Source organism: Gymnoscopelus braueri (genome assembly GCF_963280865.1).
Source record: "Gymnoscopelus braueri genome assembly, chromosome: 12".
Classification (NCBI taxonomy): domain Eukaryota; kingdom Metazoa; phylum Chordata; class Actinopteri; order Myctophiformes; family Myctophidae; genus Gymnoscopelus; species Gymnoscopelus braueri.
The window spans coordinates 45,460,742-45,477,817 of NC_137614.1; the positions used below are offsets into that span (position 1 = coordinate 45,460,742).

The 17,076-nt window shown below is 42.1% G+C and overlaps 1 protein-coding gene across 1 annotated transcript in view; it reads left to right on the plus strand.

Annotated features, from left to right (window-relative positions):
- The window catches only part of LOC308097160 (nuclear receptor coactivator 3-like), a 104,223-nt gene that overhangs the window by 22,692 nt on the left and 64,455 nt on the right, over positions 1–17,076 (plus strand). The window contains exon 2 of the mRNA XM_080444785.1: positions 16,260–16,355. The gene's annotated coding sequence lies outside the window, so the exon portion shown is untranslated. The remainder of the gene's footprint in view (positions 1–16,259; positions 16,356–17,076) is intronic.

The following is a 17,076-nucleotide window of genomic DNA, read 5'->3' on the forward strand; positions in this document are numbered from 1 at the left end:
TGTGTGTGTGTGTGCCCGTGTGCACTCGCGTTGTACTCTCGTGGCAACTTGAAGAGCGAGGAGCTTGAGTTTTTATCTGCATGCAATTATCTTGAGAGAAAAACACCTTTGGTGTTGCGTTCCATTCTGTGTGTGTCCTACATACACAGCGCGGACCTTTTCTCTGGCAGTTAGACTGAACACATTTGTCGACCCTTTTCTTGTCGACTTCACAGCCTCTACAATGCATGGTCAAATCCCTAGTGTTGATTAAACTCAGAACTTCAGAAGGATGGAACCAAATTGGGTCCATTTGGTTTCCGTTTAGTACACTCTTCTGAGTTAACCCATTAAGAAGACCTGAAGCCGATTCTACAAATGTCTTCTAAATCCCAACAGTATTCTGAAAAAAAAAACACGTATTTTTCTATATCAGTGGTGCTCAAACTTTTCCATGTCAATGACCCCCAAAACTTATATGTATTTGGCCGCCGACCCCCACCTCAAAATATTTTGTTCCAGGGACCCCCCAGAAGCACAGATTTGAGTTAAAAATGTTCGCTTTAAAACAATATATATTCAAAGATTTGCACACATTTTCACGATTAAAAAAAATAAATCTACGAGCTTGTATATCTGCTATTTTTTGATAGCCAAAGTGTAAAATATTGCTTTTTTTTAGCTCAAATAAAAAAATTACACAGATGCGTTCCAGGTCTTAATGGGTTAAATGGACGCTCAGGATTTTACTCTGTACAGTTGGACCAATGACCTGTTGAGGATGCTACGATATTTGATATATTTGTGTCATTTGATATTGGGTGGATATTTGATGCGTGTGCCCAAAGTGTTGCCTTTCAGTCACCGTGAGCGCATACTGTACATACATTTTTCAGACTTGGTGTCTCTTGGTTTGGGAGTCGGACTCGGGACGGCAACCTTCCATCTTCTTTGGTCTTCAGTAAAAGTTAATTGCTCAGTGATTTGCCACACGTACCAATGCTCTTATACTCAATACTTTATTAATACGATTGTTAACAGTACAAGTACTACAGTCAGGACAGGTTATGCTAAAAGGAGGATGGCACAAAAAGCCTCAGGGGCTTGTTTCCATTGTGGTCCAGTGTACTCAATTGAGTCAATCAGTAAGACAGACAATACATGCATAGATACAACACAATGCATATCGGTAAAAGCTCAGTAGCCGCAAAAGGTACAGTATATGTACAGGAAAAGGAGGGGCCGGGCCGGGGGGGCAGAGGGTGCTACTACCAAGGTGCTCAAAGGTGTTCTGCTAAGCGCAATTGTAAGTTAAGGTCATCCATTATTTAAAGTTAGTTTTGAGTTATCTTTAATGGCGTTTGGTAATTCTACGTTGTGGTGTCAGCATAGTAGTATGCATTTTCCCCCATATTTGAGCCGAATCTTGGGGAAACGAGGTCAGATGAGCTCCCTCTGGTGTCATGCCCATGGGCATCACTCACTCTAGAGTAGTAGTTGGACTGGTTTCTGGGCACTGATCCTCTGAGTATATCTTAACCCATTAAAACCGGGAAAGCATCTGTGTCATTTTAGATTTTAAGTACTTTAACCATTATTTTACACTTTGGCTATTCAAAAATAGCAGATATACAAGCCTGTAGATCTGCTATTTTAGAAAAATCGTGAAAATGTGTGCACGTCTTTGAATATATATATATATTTTTAAAGCGAACATGTTTAACTCAAATCTATAATTTTGGGGGACCTTGACATGAAAAAGTTTGACCACGGTGCTGTATTGTAAACCCGTCAAGTGCAGTGATGTTTTTCTTTCTTTTACCTTTGCATTATGAACAACAGGTATGCCCCCCCCCCCCACCCCCCCCATAGATTGTCTACTTCCGCTAGTCTTCTGGGGAGGTGTTCTGCGACTGCGGTACTGTAACCTTTGCTTGAAATCGACAATTAGTAACAGCGCTTTGGCAATTACGACTACTGTGCCTTGGAAGAAAACAGTCGATGCAAATTAGGACAGAAAACAGACTTTGTTCCCTTTAATGTTTAGAACAATGTTTTAAAGGTCGTTTTTGTTATTCATTAACACCTCGCTATCTCCCTTGTAAAGTGTGTATTCATGTTTATTGTATTAAAAATGTGTGTTCCTGTTAATTATGTATGTAAGCACAATTATTATTCGAATGGTTTTGGTGGTGTTGCTATTAAGGACTGCCATAATTATTGTGTCGCCTGTCTAAATGACACAGTTTTTGATTTAGTTTCCCCCCCGAGCCTTTTGTGAGTTTCTAAAAGCCTTCCATCGCTCCCTGTGTTGCAGTTACCATGCTGCCACGTTACTCAATACGTCAATGATGTCCTAGCAGTGATGATATCCATGCTCCCTGCATGTGAACAGTACAATTTGAGTTGCAAATTTAACTCTGAAAGTGTTAAAACTGGCCCACAAGGGTCAATTCGTATTTATAAAAAAATTCAAAGAGGGGTGGAAACGTGCCCGAGTCCAGACATGGATGTTTTTATCTGTTGCCATGGCAGCGGATTGACCATCAGGGCGGGGTTAGGGGGGAATGGGGGAGGAGCTTATTGATTGACCTACTACACTAATGACTTTTGAATAGCCTTCTGTGTCTGTCCTCTCCTGTCTATGGGATCACTTATATCTCTGCTAATTCCTGATGACATTATGAATATAATCCCACTCAATTTTAAGGGAAACGGTGCTTATTTTTGGACTTCAATCTTCTGTGACGTTTAGTATTTAAAATGGCCCCCCTCGCGTCCCTATTCTGGGGTGACCAATGCAGGCAAAAAATAGCAGATCTACAAGCTTATAACGCAACGTGTTATGAGCTTATAGATCAGGTGTAGAGGGGAGAAAGGAGGGGGCCTGCTAGTATAGTCCCCTGGGGGGCTCCAGTCATTGAATATATAGGGTTATATATGTTAAATATTTCACCAGCGTTTACACTGAGACATCTATCGCTCTTTAAATAAATATGACAGTCATGCTAACACTCATTTGGTCTTGTAGCATGGATGTGATCCTCTATTGTGGATAATGCATAGGGCCGTACATAATTTATCAGCTCAAATGAGGTGTTCTAAATAGCCTAGTTCTTTTCTTATTGATAGACCAGGCGAGACTGCGCGCATTGTTTTAACCACATGAACCCTATATATACCTACTTGATTGACTGGAGTCCCCCAGGGGTCTATCCTAGGCGCCCTACTTTTTTGCCAAATCTCTTTGCCGAAAATAGCCTGTCTACAGGCTTCGCATGTCGAATGTTACCAGGAGGCTAAGCACATGAACCCTAGCAGTCCCTATTCTAGGGCAAACATTTGGTGAGAATAAGCAGAACGGCTGTCGTTCGGTGTAGAGGGAAAAAAAGAAGGGGGGGCCTAGTATAAACCCCTGGGGTACTCCGTTCAATGAAGTAAACAGCGTTGAAGTGGTTAAGAAGGCCCTATAGGTGCTTCTTTTTTATATAGTACAGAGACTCCCAACCTGTGGGCCGTGAGGGCATTGCACTTGGGGCCCCCAAATAATTGGCAAAACACTTAAAGGGGTAGTTCACCCCCAAAATGACTTTTTTTTCCCTATCAAGTACAAACACCCCATGGAGACTTGAATCCATGGAGATTTTTTTAGTTTTCGTCGCATTCCTAAGCCAATAATTTGAGGACCGGAGACATTAGCATCTTTCCGTCGGTTATCAAATTATTGGTTTAGGAATGCGACAAGAACTAAAAAATGTTACATGAATTCAAGGCTTCATGGAGTGTGTAATTGATAGAAAATAAGTGATGTTCTTTGGTGAACTATCCCTTTTCAGATTTTATAAATAATGATTTTGTTGTTGAATTAACATACATTTTGTGTATTTGTATGTGTGTATTTTTTCTTTAAAACCTTGTAAATGAGTTTTCATTTTGATACCGGTAAATACGAACGTAAGGTATACCACGTTGGTTCCATTTATCTAAAGCCGGAACACAATCGATCAAATGATCATTCAAATAAACATGCTCTGAAAATGCCCACCCATCTGACCACTTAACGCGCCAAGTGGTCAGAGATGGGTGGGCCGCGGACACTTAAGTGGGCCCTGATCAGTGTTGCCAGATTCTGTAAGAGAAACAAGCAACCAGGTCTAGGAAAACCAGCCCAAAAGAAGCGACTTTGGGCCACATGAGCACTTTAACATATACATCAGCTATTTGAAAATAGCAGATCTACAAGCTCACAACGCATCGCGATGCGACGCGTTGTGAGCTTGTAGATCGGCTATTTTCAAATAAAATCTTGCGGGGAAATTATAATAAGCAGATCTGGCCCTGATCCAGAAAAGGTCGATAAGAACCACTGCTTTAGCAGGATCTATTCTCTCGATGACGCGTGACGCGCATAATTCACACAAGGCTGTCAAACAACAATCAGTGCATTTCCGCCACACGCGGCCCTTGTTGTTTCTTCTGGGTTCAATGGGAGGTAAGGTGACAGATGACACGAGTGTTTGTGTCACCGCGCTTAATCTTATCGGGGCTTTGTTTGTAGCTTCTGCGCAACTTTACAGCCAAACGCTGAGAGACAGGAATGTGTCTCTGCCTCTGCGTGTGTGTGTGTGTGTGTGTGTGTGTGTGTGTGTGTGTGTGTGTGTGTGTAGAAATCAGCATGTGTCATCGTATATGCATACACACGACACGATCAGCGCGGGTCAAGGTTCACTCATGATAAAGTAGGACAAAACAAACAGTACTGACGCCTGCATACAGTAACAGTCATGATTGCATAGGCTGTGTCTGATATGGCACCACAGTGGTTACTTGAGCTTACGGATTTGGGGGATTTTTTTAGCCTTTTATTTGATTCAGTCACAGTGGAGAGAGACGGGAAACACGGAGAGTGACGAGGGGAGTGACGAGCAGAACGTGGTCTGGCTGGCCCGGGGAATCAAACCGGGGACTCACTGTCGGGCACTAGAGCCCGTGTGGCAGTAGTACGCGCCCTAACCACTCACCTATCTAGTAGCTTTGAGCTAAGGGATTTAACGTCTCTCTGAAATGTTCTTTGCCATACTACAGTGTGTCACACAAAAGTAGCAAAAATTGCCGATCTACAAGCTCAAAACACGGCGTATCGTGGCGTGTTTTGTAGATCGGCTATTTTATGCTATTTTGGCATCTGAATCCTGAAAAGTAACGGTAACATATGAGGTTTCTACACACGATGAAATGGGGTGGAAAGCTTGTTAGTCCAAAACCATTAATCTTCATGAAATGAGAAAAGAAAAACCTGTTCCAATGGATATGATGGAGTTATGAGATTTAGTCACATTGCTCTAATACTATTAATTTGTTAACCACTTTCAACCTGGAGTCCCTATTTTGGTCATGTCATTATAATCTCATTGCGACGCATTATGAGCTTGAAACTATTTTTTCAAAGTTTGTCAAAGTATAAGATAGGGCTTAAGTGGTTAAATATGTGTCAAATGCACAAAGAGACAAGTGTGACCGATATTGATCTATTAAAAACTAAAGAATAAGTCAAAGGTTTCCATCGGACAGTGACAATATCATTTCTCAAAGAGGATTCATGAATTTAGAAACCGGCCGTATCAGTCATCAATACTCGAATGAATGAGGTCACATTCCCACATTTTTCAGCACAGCGACACAACATCCATGCCCAGGCCAGTACCATTGACTTCCCCTTTATTGACCTTATGCACATAGAACATAATGGGACACATCTAGACAGCCATGAGTCTGTTTTAGAATGACTTACATGCACTGGCTTCCCAGTGGTGGAAAAAGTACTCAAATGTTTTACTTAAGTAAAAGTATCAGTACTGCAATGTACTGTAGAAGTACTCTGTTACAAGTAAAAGTCCGGAATTCAAAATTTACTTGAGTAAAAGTACAAAAGTTTTGGTATCAAAATGTACTTAAAGTACCAAAAGTAAAAGTACTAAAATGTTTGAAAATAGCAGATCTACAAGCTCACAACGCGTCGCGACACGTTGTGAGCTTGTAGATCGGCTATTTTCAAATAACCTAGGTATAAAATTGAGCTAAAGTGGTTAATGAATGTTTCATAATATCATAATTTATATCTAAAAAGTTACTAGTAACTAAAGTTTACAAATAATTGTAGTGGAGTAAAAGTACAATATTTGCCTCTGAGATGTAGTGGAGTAGAAGTAAAAGTATTGGAAATTGGAAATACTCAAGTAAAGTACAAATACCTCAAAATTGTACCACTGTGCTGGCTTCATGCTGCTTCCTCTGCTGTCAAAGGTTATTTAGTAAGAAAATGTGCATAATTAGCCAAAAAAAAATACATGCAAGGTGAGTGTACTGTACATTTTAAAGGCTGTACAAGCGGCACGAAGAATCGAGCAGAATCTTAAAACCCAAGGCTGTCACAGTGTTGTGGAGAAGCTGAACCACTATGACTAAAGGCCTCTGAAACGCATAAACACGCCATGTGGTTAAAGGTGCTGTAGTGATATTGTTTGGCTAAAAATAAACCTTTTTTTGTTACAAGGTTAATCATTGCTATTGTATAAAGTGTTTGTTCAGTAACGGTGGTGGCCTCCTAGTCATCTCTCCAGCTCTTTTTCGTAAACAGAAAATAAATTTCCAGCTGGGTCACTGATTTCTTACAATCAGGAGAGAGAACACATTTATCAGCTTCAGTTTTATAGTCAGTGTTCCAATTTTGTGTGCTCATTTTTTTCTCCATCACTTCCCATTTCACTTAAAATCCTGTATGAGGCTCCATAGTGAAGTGTAGCCATTTGGTGCACTTGGTAAAATATCACTTTACTTTAGCACTCTTAAATGGCAATTTACTTCATGGCCTTGAATCAATTCCCTAGCATGTGATCTGAGTATTAATGTCCTGGAAGAGACATTACTGGAGATTAGCTGTAGGGGATTATTTTTTGCCTAGTTTAGTTTTTTTTTCCGTCGGAGTTGAATTAAAACAATAGGAATAATAAATATAATGATTAAGAGCAGGGCTGGCATGCATGCAGTGTACCAGGTTTTCAAACATTGCTTTGTTTATACGAGATAAAGTGGAAGAGAAGATAAATCGCCCGTTTTATTGTTGTGAGAGTCAGCTTGCCCGGGTGCTCTGCAAGTTAATTTGAAAGCAGTCTGAAGTAGCTTATGCTGCTATTATAAAGGCCAGGCAGTTGTTCATTTATTTGCTTGTTTGTTTTATGGGTACGTCCCTGAGATCCATCCACAATACCCACACACAAAAATAGCAGATCTACAAGCTCATAGCGCGGCACTCGGTGCCGCGCTATGAGCTTGTATATCTGCTATTTTTGAATCACGACCCATCAGTTGAGGACCCGTATGAATTGGATATGAATGGTTGAGAGAATCACAGTGTATAGGGCTAAATAGGCTCATGTTAGTTATAGCATAGTGTCAGACAGTACAGTGTTGTGTGTTTGGTTTCCTCCGCGTTCTTGGAAAGGATGACTCACGCAAAGGCCTATTTCCTTTTTTGAATATGTAAATGTTGTGTTGAGGGCACGCTAGGCTACAGTAGACACACCCTGGACGGCTGGTTGGATGAGTCCTAGACCTGCTTGGCCTATTTCTGCTTTTACCCCCCCCCCCCCCCCCCCACACACACACACACCTCCCACCTCCCACCTTCATCCCAGTCTGTAGTGTGAAGTTCATAGTACAGCCAGACCAATATATATATATAGTTTTTCTTCGGTATCTGCAATCATGCAGCCGATGTGTACTGACTTTTAACCATGCCCATTCAACCTGGCATCTCTATTTTGGGTGTGTAGATATAAGGGTTGTATTTCAAAGTTTTTCTCTTTTTTCTTCTTCAAAATAGCAGATCTAAAAGTCACGTTGTGAGCTTGTAGATCGGCATTTTTTTTTTTTGTAACTTTAATCAAATCTGCGTTTATCAAATTGACTACAATCGGTTTTATAATTGTTATCAAACTGTCGGTCAAAAATATCGGTATTTGGTAGTCTAGGTCTAGGACTCCCACATCGTGGCCAACGCAAGCAGAAACTTCAGACGTGTCAATTTCCCATGTTGTCTTGCGGGTGGAGGGCAGTGCCGACAGGAGCGCCGGTTTTCTTGTGTGTAGTTCGTTTTGACTTAACGTTGGCGTGGTTAGTTCACTGAAAAAAAACTACAGCCCGAAATGTGCTGCCAAACGGGGCGCCAATCGACGGCGCTTCTCCTTTCCTATTGGTTGGCGCCTGGTCAAAGTTCACCGAGGTTGAACGGCGCTTCATGTGCGTCTGACACGCTCTTCAAAGCGCTGCAACGCTTCTGAAGCACATGTGTGACCGTGCCTTTGTAGCAGCAGCGGCTCATGAGCCTCTGCCTGATGACTCAAAGCCTAATATCTCCCTTGTCCAAGAGGGGAATTCCCCTTTTAGGCTAGTGGTTAAGATGTTGGCTTTCCACGCGGGTTCGAATCCCGGGCGTTGCACCTTTTTACTTGGTCATAGTTGCACAATATTACATGAAAGCAGTTCAACTGCGAACAGCGGAGATAGTGGCTCTTATTTGTGTGTGATTTGAAAGGCAGTGTTGTGTCTTTGTATGGGTCCATTTTAAAAGGAGCATGGTAGCACGGAGCGGCGGCGGCTCCCCTCTCGGGTACCCCCTCTTCTGTGGAGACGGACTGTGGATTCAGTTTTTTTTATTAGCCTCTGCGGTCTGATTTGTTTAAGGGGAGGCAACTTGCCAACATGTGGCTTGGCTCCCCATTCTGCTCCAGTGTGAGTGCTGGTTTTGTTTTGAGGGGGGGGGGGTGGGGTGGGGGGGGGACTGAGCTAAGAAGACTGAAAGTGGAGTCACCCAGAGTGCACGCACACACACGAATGCACGCATGTGCGTGCGCGCGCGCACACACACACACACACACACACACACACACACACACACACACACACACACACACACACACACACACACACACACACAGCATTGCAGCATTATGTATGCTTTTACTGTCTTGTTTTCGTGCATGCTGGATAAACATTCTCCATTGACCGTTTCCCTTATTCACAGCCATAACAGAAGGAAGCAAAGTAAAGACACGTGCACACACACACAAACAAAATACTAGTTATGCCAAAAAGGTCATAGAGACGGGAGGAAACAAAGGGCGACAATTGCTGATAAACAAACGTGGTTCTGTACTGTAGTGTGAGCAGGGATTTGCATGAATGCCATTTAATAATCTCTCTGTCACTACCTGTCCATGATGTGTTCTCTGGACATCTGACCAACAGGAGGCTCAGAAGGACCATAATCATTTCTTAAACACCAGCTGAAATAAAAAAAAATAAGTGGGGTCCGGGGACCCTGTCCTTGAGGAGGTTCCAGGGGTTCCCCAGCAAAACGAGGAAGAGTTTTAACCACTTTTAACCCTATTATATTACCCTGTTCGGAAATATAGCCGATCTGCAAGCTCACAAAGCGTTTGCGAAGCGATGCAACAAGTCACGGTACCACCTGTAGCTCGTTATACCCAGATCTACTGCTTCACCGACACGCCCGACCCACGAGTTTTGATGTTTCAAGTTGAATAAAAGAACACAATGTATTGGATTTAACAGAATATGAAATTCCCATTGAAGATTACTCGTATTTGTTTTTGTTTAACCAGAGGAAGGCGCAATGATGCAAATGATTGTGTGCACAGACCCCCCAGTGCACACTCTCTCTCTCTCTCTCTCTCTGTCTCTCTGTCTCTCTCTCTCTTGCACACACACACACACACACACACACACACACACACACACACACACACACACACACACACACACACACACACACACACACACACACACACACACACACACACACACACACACACACAGTTGTACATAATAAAATCAGAGACATCATGCTAAAGATGAGGCAAGAATGAGGAGGACAGTGGGTGGATGAATAGAGTAGTACGCAGTGGTGGAAAGTAACTAAGTACATTTACTCAAGTACTGTACTTAAGTACAATTTTGAGGTACTCTTACTTTACTTGAGTATTTCCAATTCTCTTTACTTTTACTTCTACTCCACTGCATCTCAGAGGCTAATATTGTACTTTTACTCCACTACAATTATTTGAAAACTTTAGTTACTTTGCAGATATAAGTTTTACATAATAAAGCATACATTAACCATTTTAGCCCTATTTTATACCTAGGCTATTTGAAAATAGCCGATCTACAAGCTCACAACGCGTTGTGAGCTTGTAGAGCTTGTAGTTTGGCTATTTTCAAACATTTTAGTACTTTTACTTTTGGTACTTTAAGTACATTTTGATACCAATACCTTTGTACTTTTACTCAAATTTTGAATTCCGGACTTTCACTTGTAACAGAGTACTTCTACATTGCAGTATTGATACTTTTACTTAAGTAAAACATTTGAGTACTTTCTCCACCAGTGGTAGTAAGTACGCCGTGAAATCCTTGGTTTATTAATGTAACTCCAAAAAGTGCACACTCTCCAGAGAGTTTAAATGAACACTAAAAGGCTCGTGCTGTGTGTGTGTGCCGTAGTAGTCGACATGTTGAGACATCTATGTCTCTGCCAGTGTGCGTCTGGGAGCTTTAATTAACGCTGACTCTTTAACACAGAGTCGACCTCTCTGTCTGAAAGGCTTTGAAAGCTCATTCACTTTCCACTTTCATATTCCAAGGTTGTTGTTTTATTTACTTAATGTTTCTATTAACCTCCCGTTTGCGAGATGAGCAGCGCGACACGCAGCAGCTACAGTACCATTAACTAGCATTTAATTCAGCCTGTTGTGTCAAAGCACTGCACAAAGAGCACTGATGATCCCACTGAAATGAATGCTCTCTCTCTCTCTCTCTCTCTCTCTCTCTCTCTCTCTCTCTCTCTCTCTCTCCTCTCTCTCTCTCTCTCTCTCTCTGTAAACAGAGCTGTGTCATATTGCAACTTAAGTTACTTAACCCATTCAGATCTGATTCTACTAATGCCTACTGAATCAGTAGTTCTCAAACTTTTTCGTGCCGCGGACCCCCAAAATCATGGCCGCGGACCCCACCCCCCATCTGAAAATGTGCCAGGGACCCCGAGAAGAGAGATTTGTGTTAAAAGATTCAAAATTTTAAAGATTGACTTTTCAAAAAAATTGCAGATGTACAAACTCGCAGCCCGGCCTGGAAGTGACGCGCTGTGAACTTGTAGATCTGCTATTTTTTTGAATAGCCAATGCTAAAATCTAAAATTACACGGATGCTTTTCCGGTTTTAATGGGTTAAAAGCGCTAGCTTACGAAACCATGAGAATGTGTATTTGCACAATTTATCCCCTCTGTCATTCTCGCTCTCTCTCTCTCGCTCTCGCTCTCTCTCTCTCTCTCCCTCTCTTTCTCTCTCTCTCTCTCTCTCTCTCGCTCTCCCCCTCGCCCTCGCCCAGACGCTGCTTGAAGAAGTCACTTTTTCTTTCCCTCCTCCTTCTTCTCCGACAATTCGGACAAACCGGAGTCCGCTCTCCCTTTGTCACCGACACACTATCAATTCCCAACCGCTTAAAGAGATCGCTCTTTTTCTCTCCCCCCCCTTCAATTAATAGGAAACACATCGTCTGAAGGAGGGTCTTTGTGGGGTTTGCGAGGGTCCATACATCACCCAAACTAGAGCCACCCCACCCCGCCGCCCCCCCCCATCCCCCCCCCCCTCCCGACAGCCCCCATCTGCTCCCAATCATGGGGGCAGCCAGCGGTCAGCTCACCAATGGTGAATGGCACACACACAGGCACACGCTGACACACACGCTCGCGCACACACACACACACACACACACACACACACACACACACACACACACACACACACACACACACACACACACACACACACACACACACACACACACACACACACTTGATAGACATAAGCTTAGCTATACAAACACACAGGCATGTTCTGCAGAATCTACACACACACACATCTTTTCTCGCTAACTTGCACTCCACCCACCGGTGGCACACATTCACACTTTATCCCTAAAAACATGCATACAGTATGTGCACGTGTGTGCATTGCATGCCCACACGCACACCCACACGCACACGCACACACACACGCACACACTCACACACACACACGCGCGCTCGAACACATGCATGCACGTACGCACGCTTATCCAGACACAGTGACAGATGAACATGAGACACGCTGTCGGTTTGCTTCACTGATGATGCGGCGTCATGGAAACGCCCAGCTCTCTCCATGGTTACACACACACACACACACACACACACACACACACACACACACACACACACGCGCGCAAACATAACCGTTTCTTATCGGAATCTAAACGGACACAAATGAGCCCATTACGGGCTTTGGGGATTAGACCAGTGATTTGACCCAATGGGCTGGGTTTTCATTCTCTGTGATCCTTGATAATAAAGGGTTGATATTGAAATCCTTCCGTACAGGTTGGTCACATGGTGCGTGTTAGTGGAATAGAAGCAGCTTCTCCCTCTGCTCATTGCGTAGGGTTGGGATCCTTTGGGATTTTTAACGATTCCGGTTCCTTATTCCCTTTAACGATTCCTATGTATTTTTACAAAAAAAGTATGAAAACACTCTGTTACAAGTAAAAGGCCTGTGTTCAAAATGTTACTTGAGTAAAAGTACAAAAGTATTGGCATCAAAATATACTTGAAGTACCAAAAGTAAAAGTACTAAAATGTTTGAAAATAGCAGCTATTTTCAAATAGCCTATGTATAAAATGGGGCTAAAGTGGTTAATGTATGTTTTATAATATAATAATTTATATCGGCAAAGTAACTAATAACTAAAGTTTTCAAATAATTGTAGTGGAGTAAAAGTACAATATTTGCCTCTGAGGTGTAGTGGATTAGAAGTAAAAGTATTGGAAATTGGAAATACTCAAGTAAAGTACAAATACCTCAAAATTTTAAGTACAGTACTTGAGTGCATGTACTTAGTTACTTTCCACCACTGACAGTATTGCATACATATTATTGTAGTGCTTCTCAAAGTGAGGTACAGGGATCCTCTGGGTTACTTCAGGGGGTTCTCCAAATGGACACGTACAGGTCTGTAACTCTGAGAGTGTACAAATGGAACCAAATACACCCCGTAAGGGTATAACTGTCAGAGAGTTATGGTGGTCCTTGAAATGAACAGTTTGAGAACCACTGGTATTTTAATTATATAGCAGACGTGAAGTCTACATACCAGCTCTGACAGTGTGAAGAAGAAAAGAAAAAAAAGAACGTTCCGGAAACGGTTCCAAATGTGATGGAACCGATTGGGGTTCCTCAATGTCGCTTCTTCCAGGATCCCAACCCTTCTATTTTGGGCGTGTCATTATTTATTATAGGCAAACGTTTGTGAAAATAGCCGATCTACGGCGTGTTATGTGCTTGTAGATCAGCTATTTTCGCCGCACTACACCGTCATACAAGGACATACTGAATAATGCAGGGCAGGGCGGTCCTTCAACGTTTTCAGGCCAAGGACCCCCTAGCTGAGAGAGAGATGACGCAGGGACCCCCTCTATACTGTATAAAATTGTGTTTCAGATTAAACTTTTTTTGTTTACTTGGTCTGCTCTTTTTTCCCCCTCTACACCTAATACCTCTTTGCCAAAAATAGCAGATCTACAAGCTCACAACGCCTCGCGCTGCGAGGCGTTGTGAGCTTGTAGATCTGCTATTTTTGGCTAAAGTTCTCCTCAGAAAAAGGGATGCTAGGGTTCAAGTGGTTAATTTAATGTAAAAACAAATAATCATATCACACAAAGATTTGGCGGACCCCCTGTAGTAACTCTGAGGACCCCCTAGGGGTCCCGGACCCCCTGTTGAAGACCCCTGATGTACGGTATTGATTAAAGGTACTGCAAGAGATATATTTAGGTAAAACGTTAGTGTTAAATAAATAGATCATCATTATCCCCATAGTAATCATTTCTATAGAGTGCTTGTTCGCTAACAGGGGTATTCCCTTCTTTCCAATACATTTTTCAGGTCGGGATACCAATATTATGAGAGAACTCATACAGGACAGGATACATGAACAAGTGAAACTGGAAGTGATGAAATAAATAAATGAGCAGACAAAATTCTAACTGGAACACTGGCTAATTAAAATGATCGTTGTGGGATTGGCCTTTGCAGACAGGGTGTGATTTTTCGCACGGAAAAAACGGACAATATCATTTTTTAAATGAACACATGATTCTCAATGACCTCATGCACACCGGCTCCGAATTTACAATTTTATTTCCAATCGAACCCAGTTTGATTTGTGCGTCTTTTCGCATGCGGTAAAAACTGATTGACTAATCGCACCCTGTCTGCAAAGGCCTTTAGTCCTGATTGGATTAAATTTGTGTCCCACCTGAAAATGTTTTTTTGTTTTTGTTTACTGAAGAGCTGGGGAGAAGACGGGGAGACCACTGTTACTGAACAAACACTAGAATTGATGTAATCAGAAATAATATAGAACTTTAACTTTTTAACCTAAACTATAACTTACTTACAACAGTGGTTCTCGAACCTGTGGGTCGAGCCCCCAGGGGGGTCCCCAAACGATTTTGGGGGGTCCCCGAGATGATTGGCTTAATTTGCAACATCGCTTTCTCACTCAACAGTAAACAAACCAACATACCGTATATAAGAGTATATACGCTGAGCATTTGCACAATTCTAAAGTGACAATTTGAGGACTTTTAAGACTTTTGATACCACTAAAATGAAACCATTCTATAAAACTTTTTACATTCTTCACAAATGTATCTGTGGAACAGAGTCAAGTCAAGGTAATGCATCAACACTACATTTCCAAGTGATTCTCAGGGTGGGGGGTCCTGAAAGGTTTGAGAACCACTTACAGGACAGACTTACAGGACAGACCTTTTTAAGAGCAGTATTAGTGTGGTTCATTGATTAGAGTGACCAGGTCATTTGCTCTCCCTCAAAGCCCAAGATACTTTATTTGATTCCTGGCTTCAGTTATTTTGTGTTTTTGGCTTTCTGTAAAATGTGTGTCTCTTCATTAGCTCAGAGGTGGACAAAGTAGTACCCAATCCCTACTTTTTTTGTTTTTTGTTCAAGGTTTCTTTATTGGTATTTTCTATTTTTACTTACAGGTCAATAAAACAAAAGCATTCAAGAAATGTTGTATGTTACCCATCCCACCCCCCCCCCAAAGTTCCCGCTCCGAAAGAGCCACAACCCTGGTATCTTGTTGTACCCAATCCCTACTTGAGTCAAAGTATAGATACTCCTGGTCAAATATTACTGTACTCAAACTACTGTACAAGTGAAAGTTGCTCAGTCGAATTTGACTTAATTTGTATTAGAAAGTACACGCATTACCTTTGTGTGCGCACGCGTTTCAGTATGTTTGTGTGCGATGGATGCATGCGTGCGTGCGTGTGTGTGTGTGTGTGTGAGGTGAGGGCGTGGTTTGTGTGTTCATGGTAGCTCCACGTGTTTGCTTTGTGTATGTGACACAGCATAACACGACATACAAAACCAGAGTGTGTACTCTGTAATAAAGACAAAAGCATTTACTGACTGGGATATGGTTCCTCCTCAAAGCATATTTCCCACAGCTCATTAAGTTGTTAATGGCGTTTCCCGTGATCTTCAGGACTCAGATTAATAAATACTGCCAGTTATTCATTAACCCATTAAGACCTGAAGCCGATTCTACAAATGTCTTCTAAATCCTAACTGTTTTCTGAAAAACCTATGTTTTTATATCAGTGGTGCTCAAACGTTTTCATGTCAAGGACCCCCAAAATTATTGTATTTGGCCGCGGAACCCCATCTCAAAATATGTTGTTCCAGGGACCCCCAGAAGCAAAGATTTGAGTTAAAAATGTTCGCTTTAAAATAATATAAATATATTAATTTGCACACATTTTCTCGATTTTTCAAAAATAGCAGATCTACAAGCTCATAGCGCGGCACTCGGTGCCGCGCTATGAGCTTGTAGATCTGCTATTTTTGAATAGCCAAAGTGTAAAATAATGCTTTTTAGCTCAAATCAAAAAATGACACTGATGCGTCCCAGGTCTTGATGGGTTAATATCATTATAATGAACATGCGCCGTTGAGCACAATTGCTTATTATATCTCTCTGTATGTGTGTGTGTGTGTGTGTGTGTGTGTGTGTGTGTGTGTGTGTGTGTGTGTGTGTGTGTGTGTGTGTGTGTGTGTGTGCGTGTGTATTCTCTCTCCAGACTTCATCGACCAGCCCAGATAGGAACCACGCCTCCAGAGAGGGAGGAGGGGGGGGACTCAGACCGCCGTCGTCCGTCTCTCGGCGCCGTCGCAAGGTGCGCTTACAGTCCATATATATGGTTGTCATGGTAACGGCTACTACGCCCGCCGCCACTCTGCGCTGCGTTTACGTTGACTTTTTTTTTTTTTTTTTTTGCGGGAGGGGAGAGGGAGACAGTTTCACGTTGTTGCCATACTGTTGCAACATCCCCGACCCGCTGCCAGACAGGCGAAAGGATTTCTGTAAAACAAATGGTTTTCGGGAGAAGCCGTACTGAGCATTCAATTTGACCAGGCTTTGTCTCTGGCGGAGTTAACTCTTTAAGACCCGGGGAACGCATCATGTGTGTCATTTTTAAGATTTCGTTGGGCTATTCAAAAATAGCAGATCTACAAGCTCATAGCGCGGCACCTATGAGCTTGTAGATCTGCTATTTTTGAAAAAATCATGAAAAGTTGTGCAAATATTTGATTTTTTTTTGCGGACATTTGTAACTCAAATCTTTGCTTCTGGGTGTTCCTGGAACAAAATATTTTACAAATGTTCGCTTTAAAAAAAAAGCATAATCCAAGATTTTGCCACGAATTTTCACGATTAAAAAAAAAATAGCAGATCTACAAGCTCATAGCGCTGCACTCGGTGCCGCGCTTTGAGCTTGTATATCTGCTATTTTTGAATAGCCCAACGAAATCTAAAAATGACACACAGATGCGTTCCCGGTCTTAATGGGTTAAAAAGAACGAGAGAAGTAGCAGACTAGTAATGGTGACAGACAA